This window comes from Delphinus delphis, chromosome 6 (assembly GCF_949987515.2).
Source record: "Delphinus delphis chromosome 6, mDelDel1.2, whole genome shotgun sequence".
Lineage (NCBI taxonomy): Eukaryota > Metazoa > Chordata > Mammalia > Artiodactyla > Delphinidae > Delphinus > Delphinus delphis.
In genome coordinates this window covers 78,872,475-78,895,915 of record NC_082688.1, presented here as the reverse complement: position 1 = coordinate 78,895,915, position 23,441 = coordinate 78,872,475, and the positions used below count along the sequence as shown (strand labels likewise).

At 36.9% G+C, this 23,441-nt stretch overlaps 1 pseudogene; it reads left to right on the top strand.

The window, feature by feature from the left end:
- Positions 1 to 281: 281 nt before the first annotated feature.
- LOC132427686 (polyadenylate-binding protein 4 pseudogene) overlaps positions 282 to 23,441 on the top strand; it is a 56,302-nt pseudogene continuing 33,142 nt past the window's right edge.

The window sequence follows — 23,441 nt, the reverse complement described above, 5'->3', positions numbered from 1 at the left end:
CGGGACTGCTGGGGAGTGTCCCCCGCCCACAGACTGAGCCGCAGACAGGGACACGGTGCGAGCCGAGGACACCCGGCTCCTCTCAGGGCTCAGCGCCTGCCTGCCTCCCACTCCCAACGTGCCGCAGGCTGAGACCCGCGCTCCTGGCCAGGACTTCCGGCCGCTCACACAGCCGCAGCGCCTGGGCCGAAGGTGCTCACACCAAGGTAGGAAAACAAAATCCGTTTTCATTTCTTAAAGAGTTGAAAATTGCGTTCCAAAACTTGGCAGGCATTAAAAGGATGAGTAAGCTTACAGGTGTAAATGCAAACCGTTTTCCAATTCAAGGCAAGTAAGTGCCCACAGGGTTCTGGCGGGAAAACCTCTGGTGGGAAAGGAAACTGGGTCCTAAGGCTCAGATTTAAGGGCGGTCATGGGATTCCACAAGGGAGTGAACACCAGGAACCTGAGAAGTCCCTTTAGAGTCACAGCATATAGCATAGTGTTTCCCCAGCTTTATTGAGGTATACTTGTCGAATAAAAATTGCATGTATTTAAGGTGTACAATATGACGCTTTGATACAGGTATATGTTGTGAAAGTGTTACCATAATCAAGCTAATTAACGTAACATGTCCATCACGTCACAGAGTTATGTTTGTGTGTGTGTGTTGGGGGTACAAACACTGAAGATCAACTTAGGAAATTTCAAGTGTACAATACGGGATTATTAACTATAGTCAATATATTTCTTGATCTGTTCTTTTTTAGCTTTAAAATTAAGGCTACTGCATTAGTTACATTGACTTCCCACAGTATTGAAGAAACAAATGAATGAATGACATTTGGTGTAAACAATCAGATTTCTTGACCTCTCTCTTTTTAAAATTAAAACGAATGATCCCAATTTAGGGAATAAAAATATGACCTTCTAGATAAATTAAGTGACACACTGGTTTCCTCATATAATATGCCAACATTAATTTGTGTAAATAGAAATAAATGGAGTAACTGGAAATAATGATTGACTTAGGTGCCATTATAAAAGAAACACTATTCCTCTTGTCTTTCACACAGATGAATAAATGTAAATATATAATTTGTAATCAATAGAGTCAGTAGAGTCAAATAAGGAAAAGCTGAAGCTTTATATAGATTCACTGAAAAATAAAGAATTAGGTAATGTAAAAAAAAAAAGAAATAATTATTTCTGGTTTGTCTTTGTGTGTTTCCCAGTGCTACACGTACTACATACTTCTGATGTTAAGGATTTAGAAAGTACTTGATACATACTAAATGAATGAATGTCCTAAATTCTTATAAAAAGCAAAAGCAGCTCCTCTATTTGCCTGTTTGAATTACTAGTATAAATGTATTAATGCTAAGTATAAGTTTTAAGGAAAAACATCTCCTCATAAATTGAAAACTTTCATCATTTTTTATAAAATTCAGCAGGAGAGCTCTGCGTGGTCCTGAAGAACACACCATGTGTTCCCAACAAGTTCTCAGAACTGCAATTCATTATCCAGCTGTTCTGTGGTTTACGTAAATTACTTTTCCTGGAAGAACTTACAGCTATAATCAATCACTCACTCAAACGATCAGTTAGTGAGGTTGATCAACAACGTAAAGTCAATATTCCCCAACATTCTCTCTTTCCATTACTGATCTGTGATGTAGAAGTGATTTCATGTTTGTTGTGCCTTGTTCTTGCTATTTTAAGATATAGCCTTAACTGACATTACAAAGACTATATAAGATCTAAGTTTCTAGGGAATAGAGAAATTATATTGATAATTAAATAAATTATGTGTTTTAAGATGGTTTGGCTCCAGTAAGTTATGAACTCATGGGATTCCAGTGATAATTACATCAATTTGGTGATAATGATATGTTAAGTGATTTCTCAGGTTTTTTTCCCCCACTAATTCCTAACAATAAGCCCGTGAAATAGGTATTATTATTCCTGTTTTGGAAGTGAGGAAACCACACAAGGAGTCTTGAGAAAGGATGGATAGAGCCAAGGCAGAGTGTGTAGGTAGTGATGCTAGTGGGGAAGGAGAGAAGAACCAGAATAAACTGTTTTCTGGGACATCGGAGGATTAAAGAGCTTCTTGAGAGAAGAACTGGTCGATAAAGTCAAGCATGGAGAGAAATTATGTTAGGTGATATGGGGAAGTGGTAATTAGATTTGGGAGTTAGAGAGTTTTGGTGAACTTGGTAAAAACCACTTTAGTGCAGAGGCAGAGAAGGGGACCAGAGTGCTCAAGGTGGAGGAATGAGTGGGAGGTGAGGAGCTGGCCAGGAAATGTACATCATCTGGGGAAACTCCATGCAAAGGGAAGACATGAGGCAAAATAATTACTCAAGGAAGAGGATTTTTGTTGTGGTTGTCATTGTTATTTTGCCTTTTTTAAATTTTTTGGTTCGTTTAGAAGGTGATATTGGCTAGGAAACTTATGAGATGATCACAAGCAGAAACCAGGAGAGAGGGCTAACTGAAGACCCAATAAGTAGGTGTGATGATGGAGAAGGATGGTAAGGTGGTGGGAAGGTACTGAAGCCTAGATGCAGTGCTCAGTTTCAGTCAGGAGTAACAAGCAAATGATAGAATGTCAGGGGAAGATTGAGATAAATATTTTAACAAGTAGGTCGAGGGTAAATTGCAAAGTTAACTTCTCTTAGGGACAAAACAGAAGGCCCACTCCCCTGGGACCCCATGTCCCCAAGGCTTAGAGTCTGATGAATCTGATCAGACCTTCAGCAAATGAGGTTGTTAGGGGCTCTGCGACAGGATATTTCAGATAATCAGGGAAGGTTTCAAGCTAGTTAGGTGCACACATGGCAAGCAAGTTGTGCCGGAGAGGGTTAACCAGTAGTTCTGGATTGCTGAAAACCTGCCCTTTGCAAAGAAAGGCTTTTCTCTAGGACTGGCCCCTGGCTGTCCCCTGAGAGATAAGTTTTGAGCCCTTGGAATATGCTGCCTGAGAAGAGTGTTTTCATGTGACCAGATGAGTTTATCCTAAACAATGTGATTTATGGTGTGCACCGGTTTTTGCTCTGAGGGACTGAGGTTTGAGTATCTGAGGCCAGTCATGTGGGCGCTGCCTGCACCCCCAATAAAAATCCTAGACATGGAGGTCTGCGTGAGCTTCCCTTGTTTGGTAACTCTTCAACTATGTTGTTCCCACATCCCTTCTGGGAAAAGTACTACTCATACTATTCCACTGTGAAAGGCCACCTGGAAGTTTGCTCCTGGCTTCTCCTAGACTTCACCCCATGGGCCTTTTTGCTTTGCTAATTTTAATCTCTGTCCTTTCACTATAATAAAAAAAATGTGATCATGAGTACAATAGCTATCCTGAGTCCTGTGAGTTCTTCTAGCAAATCATCAAATCTGAAGGTGGCTTTGGGGATCCTGGCCCCAGTGTTATAACACCCCAGTCAGGGTTTCACTACTTTTTAGAATGTGTCTGTCCTTATAGTTTAGTCAGTCATTTATTTACTATTTATTTATGCATGGGGTACCCATTGTGGTCCAGGCACTGCACTGGGCACAGAACATATAGTGGTGAGCCTCTATAGAGGGTAGCCTCACAGAGCTTGGAAGAACTATAGAGCAAACTAACAATCTCAGGTATGACAAGTGCTAAATAGTAAGTACAAATTCACCAAGAGACAGGCTGGCTGGGGGAGTGGGGGTCAATGTATATAGATGGTGTGGTCTCCATAAAAAGAGATGCTTTCTGGAAGGGTCATAAAAAGATCCAGATAGAAGAAAAGCAGATGTAAAGGCCTTGATGGTGGGAATAAGTTTAGTATATTCTCTTGAATAGAGAAAAAACAGACAGACTGGAGAATAAATGAATGAGAGGCAAGTTGGTAAGAATTGAAATCAGAGCTTGGAGAATATGATGTATCACCTAAAAATATATTTTTTTTCTCAATATTCTGTGTTCACATGGATAATCTCTCTGACTTTGACATCTGGAAAGTTTTTACTTTAATTTTGTCTTTATCCTCATATATATTTTACTTGATGTTTTGATTTGATATAATAATTATTAATCATTGCTACCGTGTTAACCAATTGTATTTGTATTTGAACTAAAAACACATGGAGAGTATAATGTTTTCGGACATATGTCTTAATCTTTATATTTTCTACTGTAGCAAAGATGATTTGAATTTGTAATTTAGTTTTCCCTAGAATTATAATAATTCTCAAAATCTCTAGGGTACATATTTCCTATCCAATTGAAAACAATTAAGGGATATATAAATAGGATATAAGAAATCATCTAGAAGCTTTTCACATTGAATTACCATCTTGTTTAAATACTTCTTGATATAGACACTCATTAATGACATTCCTCTTTCCTTGAGCACCTGTTCCTGGTAAAAACAAGGGCTATATTGATTTGCTGTAATTTATCTTCTGCCAGGATTTTTGTCTTGACAGTGTGAGAAGATTAATTGGAATTAATGGCATTTGCACAGCTAATTAAAGTCACTCTTCCTAAAGTCAGATCAATTCCTTTAATCAGAGGAGTGACAAAGCTTTGCTTGCTTGTTATAGTCTGCATGTAGATGTTGCCTGGATGAATAAGAATCGTTGCAAGCATTAGGCATAGAATACAGTAACAACTTGGATTGCCAGGAATTTCTCTGGCATTTATAGAATATCGCTATGCCACTTACATATACACTAGGAATGTTTTGAATTAAATGCAATTCAACAAAATTAATTTACATATTTTATTTATAGTTTATTATGGAGCTTCTTACAGTGGTTGGCATCCACAGGCATAAATCCCCAGGGTAATTCCTAGCCAGATTCACATAATGCAGGAGGAAGCAGAGGGTTAGTAATTATTGGGTTAATTCATGCATCAAATTGATGTTTTCTTTATCTGATTTTATAAAATTCTACCAACTCCTTTCTCCACATGGACGACATATTTATAGGAAATGTGTTCATCAAGGACTGAATAATTCAAACAAAAAGAGGACATATTTCTGAGGGAAGGTTTAGAGAGATGCACCAACATTTTTGTCTTGTTCAGTGTCAATGCAACAGTGAGATAGCAGCAAACATGGGAGTAGAGTGAGGGGACAGGCAAGCTGCACGTTCTCTTCCTCTGTTTTGTAATATGAATTATCTTTGGTCTGTGATGGTGTAAACATCAAACATTCATCACCTGTCCATGGCTCTGTTTTTGTATTGGATACTTCTTAGACACAGCTTATGTTCTTAGCCTGGCCACTGAGGCCAGTCATATCTCTAAGGTTCCCCATAGGGTTCCACATCTTTACACTAAGCACCTTGCCTCAAATATGTAGAGATCCTAATGTTTCCCTTCCAGAAGTTTATATGACTCTGACAAAGAGCTGATGCACTCACGTATGTGCGACTCCAAAATTCGGGGAACTACTGCCTCATGGATCAGCTCTTAAACAACAGGTGAGAAGAAGCGACACATAAATCTGTAACACATTCTCTAGGCTCTTAAGAGGCCCTGTTAAATAACAAAAATTTAGCCAAGTACATTTTAAAGATCTAATTTGCTTTATTGAATAATTCATGGATCAGGCGGCATCCCCTCTAGCAACTAGAAGAGAGCTGCAAAGGACTACAGAAAGGGAGAGGTTTTTAAAGGCAAGATAAGGAAGTCATAAACCAGAAAAAAAATATTTCCAGTGAGGTCATCTCCCTTATCTTCTTTTGGGGGATGGTGAGAGCCCATGTGACAGATAACCTCATTGGTGCTGACCAGAAAATGCCACATTGACCAGTTAGGGTTACATTCCTGGGTAAGTTGTAATTAGGTTAGGTATTAAGTCTTGCTTTTAGCACAACTGACTCCATTTTGGGCCTGTCATTTCTTTTTTTAAACAGTCCTGAGTGGATCAAACACTCTAGTTGCTCACAGACATAGCCCACTAGATAGTACCTTTTTGTATTGGCTATCTTGCTTCCTTATCTTCCTTACATCCCTCATTCTTGCTCCCTGGGACCACTTTCGAATTAATCTGCCTCTACACAAGACCTTATTTCGTATTCTGTGCTCATGAAATACAGGCTATGACAGTTGTGATATATGCACATGATGCTCTAATATTGCAATAAAGATAAAATCTCTGAGAAATAGTGTGAAGTCAAGAAAAATGTAAGAACTGATTGAAGAAAATAACCCAAGATTTTAAAACCACATAGTAACACTAAATATTTTGGGGGGATGGGGGTGAGGTGGAGGCATCCCCAACACATCAACATGTGAAAATCAATACATTGCCCTTTGAGAATTTATTATTCTTAATGCATTAATTTCGAATCTATTCACATGGTCTATTGATGATGAGGACATCACTTGTGCATATTTTGGATTGATTAACAATGATGAGAGTTGAATAATGAACTTGGAATCCAGTGATCTTGAGTTCCTGAAGCATCACTAAGGTGGATAATATCCTCTTTACATATGTCCTAGGACATTTTAGAGGTTGAACTGAATGTTTTTTCATTGCAAAGTAACCTACACATAACCTAGTAAACATACGTGCACGTATAGTTAAATGTCTAGCATGTAGAAGATGTAACTATAAATGCTTATTTAACCAAATATTTAAGACTAAATATGATCTAACATCCATTCTAACTATGTCTTCCCATATTATTACCTCAATTGTTTCAGCCCAGATCATTACACTTCAGTAATCCAGTAAGTTCACACAGTTTCATGACCCCCTTGTTGTGAATTTATCTCTTCTAGCTATTTGGAATGAGCAACCAGAAATTTCGAGACTTCTTTTTCTCTCCTGTAAGTAATGAAAAGTCTGTTGGTTATTAAATCAAAGCCTAACTTTCTAAATCAGAGTGGTTGGAAAGAGTGGTTGCTCTTTGTCACCAAAGGGATAAAGCTAGGAAGGAAAATCTGAAAAGGCACCAAGACCAGAATTCCATAGAAATTATCAAAGGCACGTCATTCCTCCTTCTGAGTTCGTTCCCTGATTCCTTCTTTGGTATTTCAGATATTTTTTTTGTAGGTTTGAGCTGTTGAAAGTATATATCAATGCCAATTTAGAAAAAATAAGTAGAAAGCAAAAGCAAACAAACCCCACAAAGACCTTCTGAAATGCTATACTGATGAAAACTATCAATGAAAGAGAGCAATGGAGATATATTTTGGATTAATAGTATGGATAGTGGGGTGCCTGGTAAGGCAGACTTTTAAATTGTGTCTAACTACTTCCATGTCTATAGCTATTTAAATATTTGTCAAGGCTTTTCAGAGCTGACTTCTATGGAGAGTAGAAATTTGCTAATATTGGGAGGAAATATGAGAGTGTCTTCCCTTAGTGATACAAGTAAATGTCAAGAGAGACAGTCATTACATGGAGAATTGGCACCTATTTTTTCTCCTGGATGTCATTAAAGGCTTCTCACTTAATCCTCAGCTTATTTATGTCATTTAATCAATAGAGTATGCTGTTAATATGTTCCATTTATTTATAGAGCTTTTTAATCCTGTTTAAGAAAAATGATCCCTACCCTAAAGTTTAATAAAAGGCTATTAGGATCTGTGTGGGCTACTCACATGACACAAGATGTAAGATGTCAAAGAGGGTTTGGAGACAGATATCAGGAAGGGAGACTGTCAAGAATGAGACAGATTTCAAGTACTAATTGAGGACTTGAATCTTCAGACATTTGATTAGGAGAGCAACTCAGGAACAGAGATCTAGTTAAAATCCTAGTTAAAATAATTGAGCACAAGTTCACAGGCTCAGAAAATCAGGCAACAGCATGTCAGTATTATGGTACTACTTCAATGGGACCAGATTTCCAAACAGGAAAAAGTCGTTTTTGTTGGTTACATTAGGCTGTTGTGTTCCCTATAAATGGGCAGGGAGTGAGAGCTTGGACATCCACATTAGTCAGCTACCGAACTTTCAATGAACAAGAATTCTAAAGACGCAGTGAATTGGATATATGTACTGAGGATACCTGAATACTTTTTTTTTAAATTGAAATATATTTGACATATAACATTGTGTAAATTTAAGTTGTACAGCATGTTAATTTGATATATATGTGTATGTGTGTGTGTGTGTGTGTATATATATATATATATATATATATGATTGCCATTGTAGCCATACTTCTATCATGTTACATAATTATCCTTTCTTATTTAGTGGTTAGAATAATTAAATTCTAGTTTCTTAGAAAGTTTGAGGATTATAGTACAGTGTTGTCTGTGTTCACTGTACTGTGCATTTTATCTCTAGGGCTCATTTACTACTCATTGAAAGTTTGTGCCCTCAAATGACATCTGTCCTGTCCCCAACCTCCATCCCCTCGTAACCACCATTTTACTCTGTTTTACAAATTTGGCTTTTTTTCGACTACACATGTAAGTGATATCATGCAGCACTTGTCTTTCTCTGACTTATCTCACTTAGCATAATGTGCTCAAGGTTCATCCATGTTGTTGCAAATGGCAGGATGTTCATTCTCATTGTGGAATAATATTCCATTATATATGTACCACATCTTCTATATTCATTCCTCTGTTGATGGGCGCTTAGGTTGTTTCCACATCTTAGCTATTAGGGAGAGGGAAGGGATGGAGGCTGAATACTTTTGTGCTGAATCATGATTTTCCAGTGCAAAGGTACTGGATGGTGCCTTCATGTGGAATGAAGCATAAGGGAATTTGGGAAATGAGGTCCATGAGACTACTTGTAGAAATTTAGGAAAGGTAGAGATAGAAACCTCATTTGATACTGTTGACCTGAACAGACTGTCAGATATTTCTTCAGCAAAGATGAGTTTATTCCGGATCAGCAGAGAATTGCAGTTTGGATTCTGCGGCCACATCAAGCTACATGCAGGTCCCCCACACAGCACGGGAAGGAGAACTCTTTAATAAAGGGTAAAAGGAAGTTGGGAGGGCTAAAGTAAACCAAGTCCGTGGCTGTTTATTGGCTGAGTCCTTGCCAGGAAAGAAGAGTCTGTCTGCTTCCTGTTGGGCTCTGCTTTGGTCACAGGGTGTGAGAGCTCCCCACCCCCATCTGGTCTCTATTTAATTGAGATTTCTGTTTATTAATTTTTTACAGTACCCAGGCCATTCCTTATGCTTCTTAAAGAGACAGTAACCTGAGGCCAGTTTTGGGAGGATCATTTGCCATTGGCAAAATAAAGTTACAAAGCTGTAGATATGCTCAAAACAAATGACTGAAAAAATACAACTCAATCTTAAACATATATATATTTATATTTTTAGGAAGCCATGATCCATCTGCGTAGGTGATATAACATTCCTCACCTCCTATCCCAGTTCTTCTAATAAACAGGGTGAATTTGTCACCTTTTATTTTTCTTACTTTCTGTCCATTTTTGGTAAGAATTCTTCATTTTTCTCTCAGATCAAAATTCAGAAAATCCGTATGTGTGTATAAATGCTAACCAAATACCTTTATGTTTATACTGTGATTCTTCATGACAGAGAAGAGATTTTTATCCCCATCTTTCTTCTGGATAATCTGAGGAATACAGAGAGGAATTCATTCTACCACAATTGTAAGAGGTGTGTAGCTCTTTGCGAGAAAAAATGCTTGGGGAAAACAAATAAACAAAAACCAAGCAAAAACAAAAACAAAGACATAGCTTTTTAAATACACCTACCCACAGATATTCCCTTTCTTGTTTCTCTTTGTATAAAGTTGTTCAATCCAATGATGTGGTTTTCTCCTACCTATTCTCTTTTGCATCTTCCTGTGCTTTGTTATTGGAAATTATAACCCCTCGAATGGATAAATAAATGAATTCAGAAAGGGCATCCCCAACAGCAGTTTAGGGCAGCCAAAATGCTCTATTCTTTCCATTATGTAGGAGCATAGTTTCCCTCTGCCTTTTACTGACAGGTCCCTGGTTTTGAGGTACTGAGTTGAGCAAGTATGTGAATGTTTCCCACTTCCTGCCTCTCTGGCCCTATTGTTGTGATACTTCAGTTAGTAGAAAAGACTCCTGAGGTTTTATAGATATTTCTACACTGATGAAAATTTTCAATCCCTTATTTTTTAAAGAATATTTAAATGGGAAGTTCAAGTAAAATTAATAAAGTGCTGAAAGTTTAATGAGCATCTTATCTGGAAGCCCAGCTTTGCTCTATGTATCCTCCTCCTGATTATAATTGATTAACTATCTGAAGTCCTCTCTACATTAAGAAGTAGCTAAGCAATGTGAGGAAGTCTCATGGAACCCAATATGTTATTTCCTGTCTTAATCCAGAGAAGATACAAAACAGATTATATTATATTTATTATATTACATTATAAATCCAATTTCCTAATTACTTTCATGTATACTAAGTATGGCCTAGGATTTGAAGTGGACCTTAAGCTAAGATAAAGATTTGATTGAAAAGGATGGCGGGGAAGTGTATGCAAAGCACTCCATATCAAGTTCTAAGAGCTCCATAAGTGTTGATGCCTATTATTAAAAATACTGATTATTCCAGAACTATGAAGATAATAAATAAATGCAGATATCAAGTATGGTAGTGATAGGAATATGGAATTTAAAACCAGAATTACCTGAGATGGAATACCTTTTTTGTGACTGTGAAGTGTATGACCTTTACCTGTAAATTAAAGCCATTAACAGACTTGGGCAAATTAGTGGTAAAGAAGTAATTAAAGTAAAAAAAAAAATTAGGCTGTTACTTATAACCTACTTTGGAGTCAAGAGACATGAAAGCAGAGTGGAGTACAGCAGACACAGTGAAAGCTGCTTGGGTCAGGTGGTGGCTCTGGCAGTATCACAGATGGATGGAAACAAGATATGAAATAATGAAATCGAAATACTTTATGGCGATTTTGGGGGAAGGCAAAGGCAGGGTTTCTCACTCACCACCACCTTCACCCAAAAGTTTGATAATGCCATCTTTATAATGAAAACTATCATTGTGAAGTAGATTATAATAATACACAGGATTTTCTTCTTATTTTGGTCATTTGTATATTCTGTAATGTTTCACTCTCAAGAAAAAGACACTTTATTTCCCTAGTAAAACAGTGTTTTCCCGTACTTATATTTCCCAGGTAATATTTCACCCAAACTTGCAATCAGTTCAGTGGATTAATTTATATTTCATTCCTTGGGAAACTGGATATAGCGAGTCTTGTTAAGAATGTTTCTTTTACATAACACATTCTAAATTTACTTTCCCTTCATCATCTTGTTTGATTCTCTACTATGCTCTCTTCTCTTCCAAGAGTGGTTCCTGATGTTCTCCCAGTGAATCTCTTGGTAAATCAGACTGTGCCTTTTACCAGTTCTTTTCACCACCCTCCACAAAAAGAATCCTACTTAGAGATTTCTTTCTAGGTGGATATTCCTCTCAGAAAACAGAGTTGCCTGTTCATAATCGCATCATCATGGATCCCATCAGTTGTTTCAACCAAAATAAGTACTTGGCTGCTATTAAGCCTTTAGCATTTCACTACCTTCTTTGTAGCTCTCATGTTTCCAGTATAAATTCACATTTAATTTGTTTGCCATTAACACTCCCAGGAATCATTCAGTAATAATGTTTTCTATCTTTTCTGCTCATTGAGTATCTATTACTATTTATGCATCCCTGGAGATGTTCATTTGCATCCTTCCCGACAGAATTATATTTTGTTATTTTGGGCTCAGAGTTCTGAGACTTGCATATATTTCAATTGTTTTTCTCTCAATTACAGATTTTTCAACAGTTCCAGACTTAATATTGTTGAAAACACCAATCCTACAGATCATGTTAGAGCTATGACATAATACCAAAGGGAATGCAACCTGTAGGGTTTATCCAGAGGTCTCCTAGGTATATTACCTTTTACTCACCATCACCTTTTGTTTTCCTTAAGTGTTTTGGATAACACAAGTTTCTGCTTTAATGCCATGTGAACAAATGTTGAACAAAAAGAGGTAGATGGAAAAACAGATGTAGTTAATGTTTTGGGTGATAACAGTAGCTAATGATGATACTAATAACATGCATGCATTGAGGTCATCCATGTCCTCTGCTGTATTACAAGTCCTTTGTATGTATCACTACCGTTAAGGTTCACAATACTCCCATAAGTTAGCTATTCTTCTTATCCCTATTTTTGCAGACAGGTAAATTGAGCTGAAAGATTCAGTGACTTCTCAAAGATCACACAACCAGAAAGTGGGAGATCAGAGAATCTAATTTTTTAACCAACATGCCATTATCCTTTCATTGAGTTGTTTGTTGTTATTGTATGTTTATAAAAAATTAAAATACACACAAAACTCAAAACCACTATCTCCCCTCCCTCCGCCGTGGTGGGAAAAATAAAGAAAAAGAAACAATGGCTTCTATATAGTTTTCAGAGTCTTTGGACCCTGCTTACTAGAATAAAAAAATAAAAAGCAACAGTTTCACGTATTGGTCCCAGTATTTGTTCCTTTTCTAGGTTTTGTATTTGTCTTTTAATCCATTCTTCTTTTTGTGGCTTTTTGTCTCTATACTGACAGTTTTACAAAATCGCACTTCCCCAGGTTTAAATTTAAAAAGTTGTTTACCATTAGTACATTGCAGTGATCTTTTAAGCGATGCCATTAAATATGAATATGGAATTTTATGAGAAAGAAAAATATTTGATGATTCATTTATTATAATGTACCAATCATCAACAAGATACTTTCTTATATTGTTGAAGATGAATATAAATTCTTATGAATGAGAAAATTATTCTAATATATGAGAAAATTATTCTAATATAACAATTATGAAGCTCAATAAACTTTACATTTATCTCCCTTTCAAATCATTTGATTTGCTCTGTGGTGGGTATAAAAACAACTATCTGGGTAAATCTTTCATTTGTTGAATGGTTGCCTAAGTGTTAGGATTCAGTGGTTATAGCAAGTGTGAAAGGCCTGTTTTTTGTTGTTTTGTTTTTTTGCTCTGATATTTTATGACACATATTCTAAATGCTGCCTAGTTTGGACTAAATATTAAAGGATATCGTTTATAGTAGTATTTATTGTGAAACTTTTCCTATATTTGGAAAATAAAATCATCATTTATCAGGATAAGAACAGTGTGCAAGAAATGAGTACCCATTCTCCAAGAAGATAAATGGCACAGATATGATCATGAACTAGAATTAGATTATGTTAACATCTGGGTACGTGCCAGCCTCTGATTATCAGCATCAAATGCCTTTTCATTTTCTTGTGATCACTCTCATTTTTAACCAATTTTAGACTCAATTTTGCGATTTACCAAAGTAGACAAGCATGAAATGGATTTTTCATAGGAAAGAGATATTCTTGGTGAATAATAATGTTGTGTGATGGTGTCACTTCTCTAGACTTGTTTTAACTTCTTCACTATGTAACCCCTGTTTTTGGTGACGGAAGTGTGTATCTCTTGCTCTTCCTGTGCTCACAGCTACATGCTTCCAAAGCCCCTTGATGTTAGGTGGGGCCATAGGGCTGACCTTAGGCCAATGAAAAATGGGTATAAGTGACATCACCACCTCTGCATTAAAATGATCTTCACATAATTCTTCCTTTCTTTTTCCTTCTGTAGATGCCCTGGAAGTCAAAGGTGATAGAGAGTGGGTCATAGTTGTAATGGGCCAATGGCCTTCTCACCTCTCCTCCCAAAACATTTGCGCACACTCGTAGACACACACACACACACACACACACATTGGCCATTAGACTGTGATGTGAATAAGCAATAATATTTCTGTGTTAAGCTACTTAGATTTTGGGTGTTAGAGCAATAAGTCTGCCCTGAATAATAATTAGTTATTCCAGGTGAAATGTAAGCATACTTAGTTAAGAGCACAGATTTTGTGTGAGATGTATCTGAGTCCATACTCTGACTTTCCTTTTGTTAATTGTGTGTTTAATTGATTAACCTTTCTGTGTCTCAGTCCCTTCATCTGTAAAATGAGGATAATAATAGCTACCTAACAGGTTTAAGTGTTGAATAATACCATATGTATATATACACAGTGTTTAGTATAGTGTTTAATAAATAGTAGTATTTGATAAATTTAAGCTTTTTAGGAACCTTTTTCTGTAGGAATTGCTGTTCATTTAGGTCATGCTCCATCCTAGAAAAGGCAAAATTGAGAGACTTAAGTAAGGGACATCATTAGGAAATGGTGGAACTGAAGTCCCCCCTTGATAACTGAACTGCATCATGTCTCAGACTCTTAGAAGTTTACAGAAAATATTTGTCCACGTTATTCCCGATTACTATAGTGGAACTTGGGATTTTCTCCCCACTCCTAAATCTCTGTTACTTTCTTTATCTGGGGCTATGTCTCCAATCTCTCAGGCCTCAGGGGACTTCTAGGTTTTTCGGGATCAGGAAGACCATCCTTCAGTGTTCAGTGCCTTGTGTTTCTCCTAGTCCTTCAGGGCACCCTCAGCCTGCCCCCTCCCAGTAGTTACTCTCAGTGCAGCATGTAAACCCTGTACCCCACCTGATGCTATGATGATGATCATATTCACTCTTCTTGGAGCCCCCACCACCCCTGAATGCAGAGAAAGGAATTCCTTTAACAGGACGTTTCACCTCTGTTATGTTACAGACAACAGTTTTTTTTGTTTTTTTTTAACTTTTTATTTTATATTAGAGTATTGTTGATTAACAGTGTTTTGTTAGGTGTACAGCAAAGTGATTCAGTTATACATATATATGTATCTATTATTTTTCAAATTCTTTTCCCATTTAGGTTGTTATTTAATGTACCTGTGCTGTATAGTAAGTCCTTGTTGGTTATCTGTTTTAAATATAGCAGTGTGTCCATGTACACAGATGACAGTTTTAAGACATTTCACATAGAAGCAATTATCTTAAGGATAATTGCTTTTCCTAAGGCCCTTCATGATTCATATCCTGTAGACTAGATTCAGGAAGTCTGTAGTGGGCACTGCTTTTCTTCCCTAGAGGACAAACTCAAGGATTTGCACATGAGAACAAGACAATTACGCCCAAAATTAGGACTGCAAATTCAGATTCGTTCTTTTTACCACTGTAAGTTGTCCCATTCAGTATAAAAATTTGTCTCGACCTCTTAAAGTTTGTTGAGGGTGAATCTAGACAAAGGAACCTGGACATATGAGGATATGTGAGCTGTTCAACATGCCTGGAGAATGAACTAGAAAGAGTGGAGTGCTGTACAGCAGAGAGGATACTGATATCTCATGTTAATTAAGGCTTTGTTGCAAAGACAATGGGGACTCTTTGAACAACGTTTAACAGGGGGTGGGAGTTGGTGCTCAGAAGATATGGAGTGTTTTCCATCTCTGTTTACTCACCTATTTAAATATCAAAGATTTGTTATATTTTAGAAATAGGAGGGTTTTAGAAATGTTGTTCATTTCTTCCACTTATATAGGAAGAAATTAAAGGCTCCAGATGCTCGCAGACTTGTCCCAGACCTGGGCTTATTCTATTAAAAATTGTGTCTTTTTCTTCTCTCCTCTGAGTTTTACATTTGCATGCACCATTTCCTTTCAAAACCATGTGTGTTTATGTAAATGGTGTTACTTTTTGGATTTTTCATAATTCCAATCAAATGTTTGAAAAGTAACAGTAGAAATATGAAAAAAGGGCTCACTGTAGAATAGACTTCTCATGAATGAAAATGTAGTCTCTTTTTCACTTATTCACTGAAACCTAGTATGTTTGTGTGATATTTAACACACTTAACATGTCCAAACCCAGCCATCTTTAAAATGTCCTGAATTAGAAAATTATATATAGGTTTGCCTCCTAACTATGCCCAAAGCCAAACCCAAATACACACTTGGCAGGTTTTTCCTGTTATTCAGAACATTAGTAATAGCTTTTATTATTTTTTTCTATTGCAGTGAGAGGTGAGGACATCGCAGCACCTCTTTTTTTTTTTTAATTTAATTTTTTCTTTTTCCAGAGTAGTCTTTTTCTCACCTCTTCTTTAGTATGTTCTCACCTCTTCTTTAGTATGTTCTCTGTGCTATAAAGGAGACATTACTAATCTGAATGAGCAGAAATCCAGTTCCTTCCTGGGCCATGCTCCCAGGTTGTATCAGTTTGAGAAAAAAAAGTATCATAAACTAATACCTGGTTCACTCTCCCCATACCTGCTGCGGGCTCTACTAGTTAGCACTATGCACTTGAGTCTCAATGGTGGGTGTGTGCCTTGAGTTCTTATTCTGCACAGACAACCAAAAGGTCATAAAAACCAAGATTCAGTTTGGGGTGTAGGGTTTAGAAAAAGGTAGGAAGCTCTGCTTAGATTTCTGGTTAAAGTCTTTAAAACCCATTTTTCCCAGAGCCCTATATTGGGATAATGATAATTTGCTTAAAAATAACTTGGTATTTTATTTTCAAGAGTGACTACTTTTCCTTGCACATATCAACATTGTCAACCTTGGCGGGCGGGGGGGTGGGGGGGAGATACAGAGTAATGGATAGGACAGTGTTTGGACAGACCTAGACCTTTCTAACAATTTTCTATCTCAGTCTAATGAGACTAAATGAGATGTGTAACAATAATGGGGAAGAATGACAGTCATTTAGAAAATAGTAGTGGGTGGGGGGGGTATGGCAGCTGCATATACTACCTCTGGACAGCTGGCTTACAAGGGAAAAGAAGAAGTTTTGTTCTGCTTTGTTTTTTCCTGTTTGTTTTTCTGACTGGAGTCATAAAACCCTAGAGTTGGAAGAACAGTCACCAGTTGCTATGATGAGTTAGTTTTACGTGTCAACCTGTTAGGCTGTAATGCTCACTATTCAATCAAACACTAGTCTTGGTGTTACTGTAAAGGTATTTTGTAGATGTGGTTAACATCCACATTCAATCAACTTTATGTATAGGGGATTATCCTTGATAGTGTGGGTGGGCCTCATCCACTCAGTTGAAAGGCCTTAAGAGCAAAACTGGAGTTCCCATCAAGAAGAAGACATTCTGTCTCAAGACTGCAGCATCAGCTTCTGCCTTTGCCTGAGACATTACAACCTGCTGGCCTGTCCTATAGATTTCAGACTTGCTAGCCCCCACAGATGCATAAGCAAGTTCCTTAAAATAAATCTGTTTTTGTCTCTCTGCCTGTCTGTTCATCCATCCAACCATCCGTCCATCCATCCATCTAAATAATCTCTGTATGGATCTATCTGTCTACTTGCCTATCATCCGTCTATCTATCTATCATCTATCACCTGTCAATAGATTCTTCTCTTACTGATTTGATTTCCTCTGGAGAACCCTGAGGAAACCCTGAGTAACCCTGTTACTAGTGTCTAGTCTCATTTCTTACCCAATGCAGAAATGTATTTTACATATATGACAAAAGTCCTCCATTTAATGACTATTTTCATTTATGGAAATACCCTGATTCTTGAGGTACCTTTTTGCATTGTTGTATTGATTGAATTATTTCAAAGTTCTATATTTTAAGCTTGATACTAAAACTTTATACTAAAATCATTACTCCAGTTTAATTTTCTTGTGATCTTTAAAATTTGTTTAAATATACTTAGGGTTTCTTTTTTGTTCATTGGATTTTATGATGTCCATTGGACAAATTAGCACAACTCATTATAGTATGCAGTGCATTAAAGTTCTATGTAAATACATTTTCTTTCTAATGTATAAGTTCTTGATGGATAAGGACTGTGAAGGACTATACCATGTTCATATAATTATCCTTGTACCTTTCTTAGATACTCAAAATCATTGTTGAATTTAATGTCTGTCTTGGGATCAGTGATATCTGCCTCACCATTAGTCTTACCTGTTAGTCCTCTCTTTTCCTTCTAGTACATTGGCTGTCACCTCTGGCCTCAAGTTACAATATCTTTCAAAAGCCCAAACCCTACCCCAAACCATTTAAATCAGTCTCTCTAGGATTGGGCCCAGGTACGAGAGTTTTTAAAGAGCTCCTCAGATGACTCTAGCACTGAGCCAGGGCGAGCAAAGTCTGCTCTGGAATAACATAGAACACCCCCCTCCCTTTCCACATAACACCACTCTAACATTCCGAAGACACTTTCCATGTCTCCTTGTCTCTTTCCCCAATGAAATGTCGTATTTATAACTCAAACCATTATTACTGTTTCTCTAGAACCTGCACCATGCAGTTTGACTTACTCTGGGGCTCATATTAACTGATCAGAACCTTCATTTAATGTGGCATTCTCAGCATGGAGCCTCTGTGAGCCTTTTGGAGATTATTAGCCTCCCAAGTGAGGTTCAGAATTTATGAGATAAAAGCTCTGTTTTTATGGAATCAGTTTTTGTTTAGCTTATTTGCAAGTGATACTCAGAGTAGTTGCGATTGGCTGCTCTGCCTTATGACTGATACCAAATTTACTGTTTAATAACACTTCTATTGATTTATTCCTCTTCTAAATTAATAACAGCCTGAGATTATGGGGAAAGAAAACAAAAACAAAAACATAGGCTTTGAAATCTGAAACACCATGAATTGATTAGCGGTTTTATCAAGTGGTAACGGATGGGTCACTTAGGAAAAGCAGTGTCAGTTGGGAGAGATTTGTTTTCCTCATCTGTAAAAGGGGTCAATGCAGTAGTATTATCTTGCAATAATAGTGAAGATTATAAATAACATTTGTAAAGGATTTAGCATACAATGTGGCATTTGGAAAGTGTCCATTAAATTGTGTCCATCTTTATAACATACATGGATTTAAAGTACCCACACCTCTTCTATCCTGACATTCAGTGAACTGTGCTATGACAGTTTTATACTAATAACTGAAGTTGTAGTAAGGTCAGTATTTATATTATGCTGTTTTGAAAGGTAGAGAGGTCTAAAAGGGCACATGGACTGTAACTCTCTACTCTGCAGAATCCATTCAACACTTCCTAGCTGGTTCAGGCACAGAGACTTCCTGGCTGGTTCAGGTTATGGACCCACCCCTAACAGTGCTGGTAAACCCAACAGAGATGGTGCTCAGACTGGGTATGTAACGAGATTGATACAAACCTAGCTGTGAGTATCGTGCAAGTTAGGTCCCATTTTGTTCCCTACCTGCTACATTTTCGGATTAGAATCAAAGTCCATAATATCACATGGCATGGATTAAGGAAGGATTAGGTAGAATAGAAAATGTGTCAAGTCCGAGTCAGTAAGAAAAAAATAAGGCATAGGTTCCACCTCTCCTATTATCTGACTTTAAGTCATGGTGGGGGCTAGGACATTTTGCTTGATCCCAAAATTGGATCTTTGCTCTAGAAGAGGAATTCTTTATCCCCGTGAATTTCATTTTCGTTTTTTCTTTCTTTTTTTTTTCTTGGAGAGGTGGGGTAGGAATTAGAGTATAAAAATATCAACCTTGTCCATGGGGGGATATTCAGATGATTTTGACTCCTAGAAGTCAGGAATTGGGAGCCAGCTGTTTACAGGTATTGTCTGAGAAAAGCACTCGTAGTCCTGGGAGATGCTCTTCACTGGGAGAAAGTCACTTTCTGTTGGAGTATTTTTCTTGGATCAGTTCATTCTATTTGGAGAATGGCCGCCTACGTTTCCAGCAACTCAGGCAACCCAGAGTAAGCTTTTGGAAGCTTACACATTCTCTTCTACTTGGTTTCCTCATCTGAAAAAAAAAAAGGAGTTAAAATCACATCTTAAATTTGCTGAATGTCTTAAGTAAAACATTATTGTGTGGCTTGGTGTAGAGACTGCCCTGAAAGTAATGATAGCTATTATTGCATCCCAGACACAATCACCCAGATGTTGAACAGTGATGGGGTATATATTAAATCATATTATAATGTAAATAATAGATTTTATTTCTAAGTAAATACTAGCACACTTGCTATTTCATCAAGATCCAAACTTGCTTCCATTATAGATGGGTCCATACAAACAGCCAGTTTATGGCCCAAGAGTCAAAATCACATTAAAAAAAATGCTTATACAGAGAACCTCAGCCCCTGTCTTGTCCGCATTTACCAGTAGAGATAACCATTCTTTATAATTCTAGGATTTTATTATGCTTCCAGCGTTTTGAAGGCAAATGCAAACAGTTTTATATATATATATATATATATATATATATATATATATATATATATTCTTAAATGCACCCTTCTTATGTAAACAATACTGTATACAGTGTTCTGTTAATGTGTTTGATGACTTTGGATGCTGCTCTCACTGGGAGTGAAAGCAAGGAGGGAGTAGAAGTCAAGACATTTTTCTCTTTACTACTGGCCCACTCTCTTAGTTAATTTCCCAGTAGTGGCCTTACTCTCTGTTTCTTACGTTCATCTCCTAGCAGTCTCCCTTACCAACCCTGGTACAAATTGTGATCTCTCCTCCACTCCAGTGCCTAACACAATGCTGGGCACGTAGAAGGAAGTGATAATAATAACAATTGTTGAATGAGAAAATAAATATCTTAGGGCCTGCGACATAGGTTTGTGTGGTACATCACAGTACTCCTGCCAAAGCATCCCCCATTTCAGATTAACGCATCTTAAAGTATTTCCATAGGTCTGTGGGGATAGCGTTTAGTGTGTCAGTAAAGTATGAAAAAATGTATTTTTTCTTGCAGTGAGACAGTTCCAGGTGCTCATAATTGTGCTATGCACTCAGCCAATTTTCAGATATATTAAAAAATGATTCATGATGAGTTAGGCAAAGCACATTATGCAAATTATATACCTAAAGTATAGTTTAACTCCAAAGCCTTAGTTCTATCTCACTGTTTAAATATTAATCATTTGGTTCACACATCTGATTTTAGGTCAAAAAAACTGGAATAAAAGCACCGATTTGCCAGTGCTCAGTTGCATCCTAATGCATTTCTATCTAGCTGGAATTTTAAATAAGCAGTTGAGAAAAGATATTGGGTTATTTTATGGAATAGGATATGGAGTCTATGATGACAGCTTAATAGAATTTCCATTAAAGAGAAACTGAACTGAAATTTAATCACTTGGTCAAAATTAAAATTGTCCATTTAGAATTTGAAATACTGAAATTAAATGATGGTAGTATGCATTTAGGTTTTCATACCCAATTCCGTTGAAAGGTAAAGCTTCAGAATTTTGTAACGCCCTGTAAGGATGAGTAACTCCTCTGCAGTGAAAACATAATGGGGTTTTACACTAAGTTTTACCCAGTTCTTTCCAAGAAATTGTTCCTACTCATGGAGTGAGAACAGATCTAAGCAGATTTTATTTTACTATATTTGCATTCAATAAAATGTTTAAAATCCCATATTTAAATTATGGATATATTTTGTTTTGTTGGATTACTATGAGGCAACCTCAGGAGGTCAAATAACTTGCAAAACTATGAATATCCTAGTACCTAAATTTATCGTGCGTATCATTACTTTATTCCTTAAAAGAAAAAGAATAACAAAATGGTAGTTGCTGTGACCTAATTTCAAAGAAAAAAAGAAGGCAGTATTTGAATATTTGAAAACCATAATTCAAAGAGTCATGCACCACAGTGTTCATTGCAGCACTATTTACAGTAGCCAGGACATGAAAGCAACCTAAGTGTTCATCAACAGATGAATCGATAAAGAAGCCGTGGCACATATATACAATGGAATATTACTCAGCCATAAAAAGAAATGAAATTGAGTTATTTGTAGTGAGGTGGATGGACCTAGAGTCTGTCATACAGAGTGAAGTAAGTCAGAAAGAGAAGAACAAATACCATATGCTAACACATATATATGGAATCTAAAAAAAAAAAAAAAAAAAGGTTCTGAAGAACCTAGGGGCAGGACAGAAATAAAGACACAGACGTAAAGAATGGACTTGAGGGCACAGGCGGGGGAAGGGTAAGCTGGGACGAAGTGAGAGAGTGGCATGGACATATATACACTACCAAATGTAAAATAGATAACTAGTGGGAAGCAGCCATATAGCACAGGGAGATCAGCTTGGTGCTTTGTGACCACCTAGAGGGGTGGGATAAGGAGGATGGGAGGGAGACGCAGAGGGAGGGGATATGGGGATATGTGGATATGTGTAGCTGATTCACTTTGTTATACAGCAGAAAATAACATTGTAAAACAATTATACTCCAGTAAAGATGTTTAAAAATATATATATATATATAATTTATCTTCAATCTATATTAAAATTTCCCAGTAGTCTCCAAAATCTCATTTTATATATATGTTTATTTTAGGGTTAGTAGCTATACAAGGTTCATGCCTTGCATTTGATTGTTAGTTCACTGATTGTTAATTCACTTAGGTCTTTTTTATCTAGAAATATTCAGATGCAGCTGGTTTTCTTGAATAATCATTTTCCAATGCTGCAAGGTTCTGTTTAATTTCCAGAGTTCATAAAAAGATGATTTTGACAATTGTTCTCATTGCTTTTATGTAGGAGATGATTTTTGGAGACAATTACTCATCATTTCTACTGACCTCATTCTTCCTTAATATTTTTGCTTTCTTATTTTCCAATGTGATTCTTTCAAAACTTCTCAAACAAAAGCACATTCTTTTTCCCATTACTGTTAGGTGATGTGATACTTCAGTGATAAAAAAATGGAATTCAGAGATACAAACTTACCTACATATGTAATTACGTTACCGCCCACCCTTCCTTTCCAATGGAAAGCATGGTCCCTCTCCTACTAAGTTCAATCCATTCACCTGTGCCATAAATCACATCTCCTCTTTCATACTCTTGGGCTTCATTCTTTCAAATTTCTTCTATCTTTTGAATTATCATATTTCCTTTCTTTATTATGACCAGAAAGATACAACTAACTTTATTATAATATATTCTCTACTGAAAAATTTCCTCTGTTGACCACCTGTTTTCCTGCTATTAATTGAACTATTTCTCTGCTTACTTTTTTGCTCAATGTTCACAGATATGTTATCCTTTACTCTCCCCATTTTCTTAACTCTAGTTTCTAAGAAAGGACCATTTCATAGCTGAACAGTGAGCTGTGACAGCCTCTGGGGGCAAACACTGGGTCTGAGAGGTCTTGGGTGAAGAGAGGGTAGCTGAATTATTGTTTAACCCAGGGACAAGTGGTACAGACAGATTCATGTCTGGAATGTCCAAATGCAACAATAATTTGTTTAACGTATCAATCATCCTTGCCTACATAATCTCTTAGATGAAATAAAAAGAAGTGATGCATAGTGATGCATAGAATCTCTGAATACAATAATATCCTGTCCTAATACCATCCTGACTCCATGCCCAAACAGGTTTTAAGTGGAATAACTGGGCAGACCTAGCAGTAGTGACTGACAACTGCAGCTAGAGATCTTAGGTTTGGGTTATCTAGAATTGTGCCCCATGCCCAAACTTCTTAAACTAAGATGCAATCACAGATCAATTCAACTATTTCTAATATTTTTCACCTTAGCTGTGAGACTTAATTAAGAAAGACCCTCTATTCTCTAAGGAAAACATATA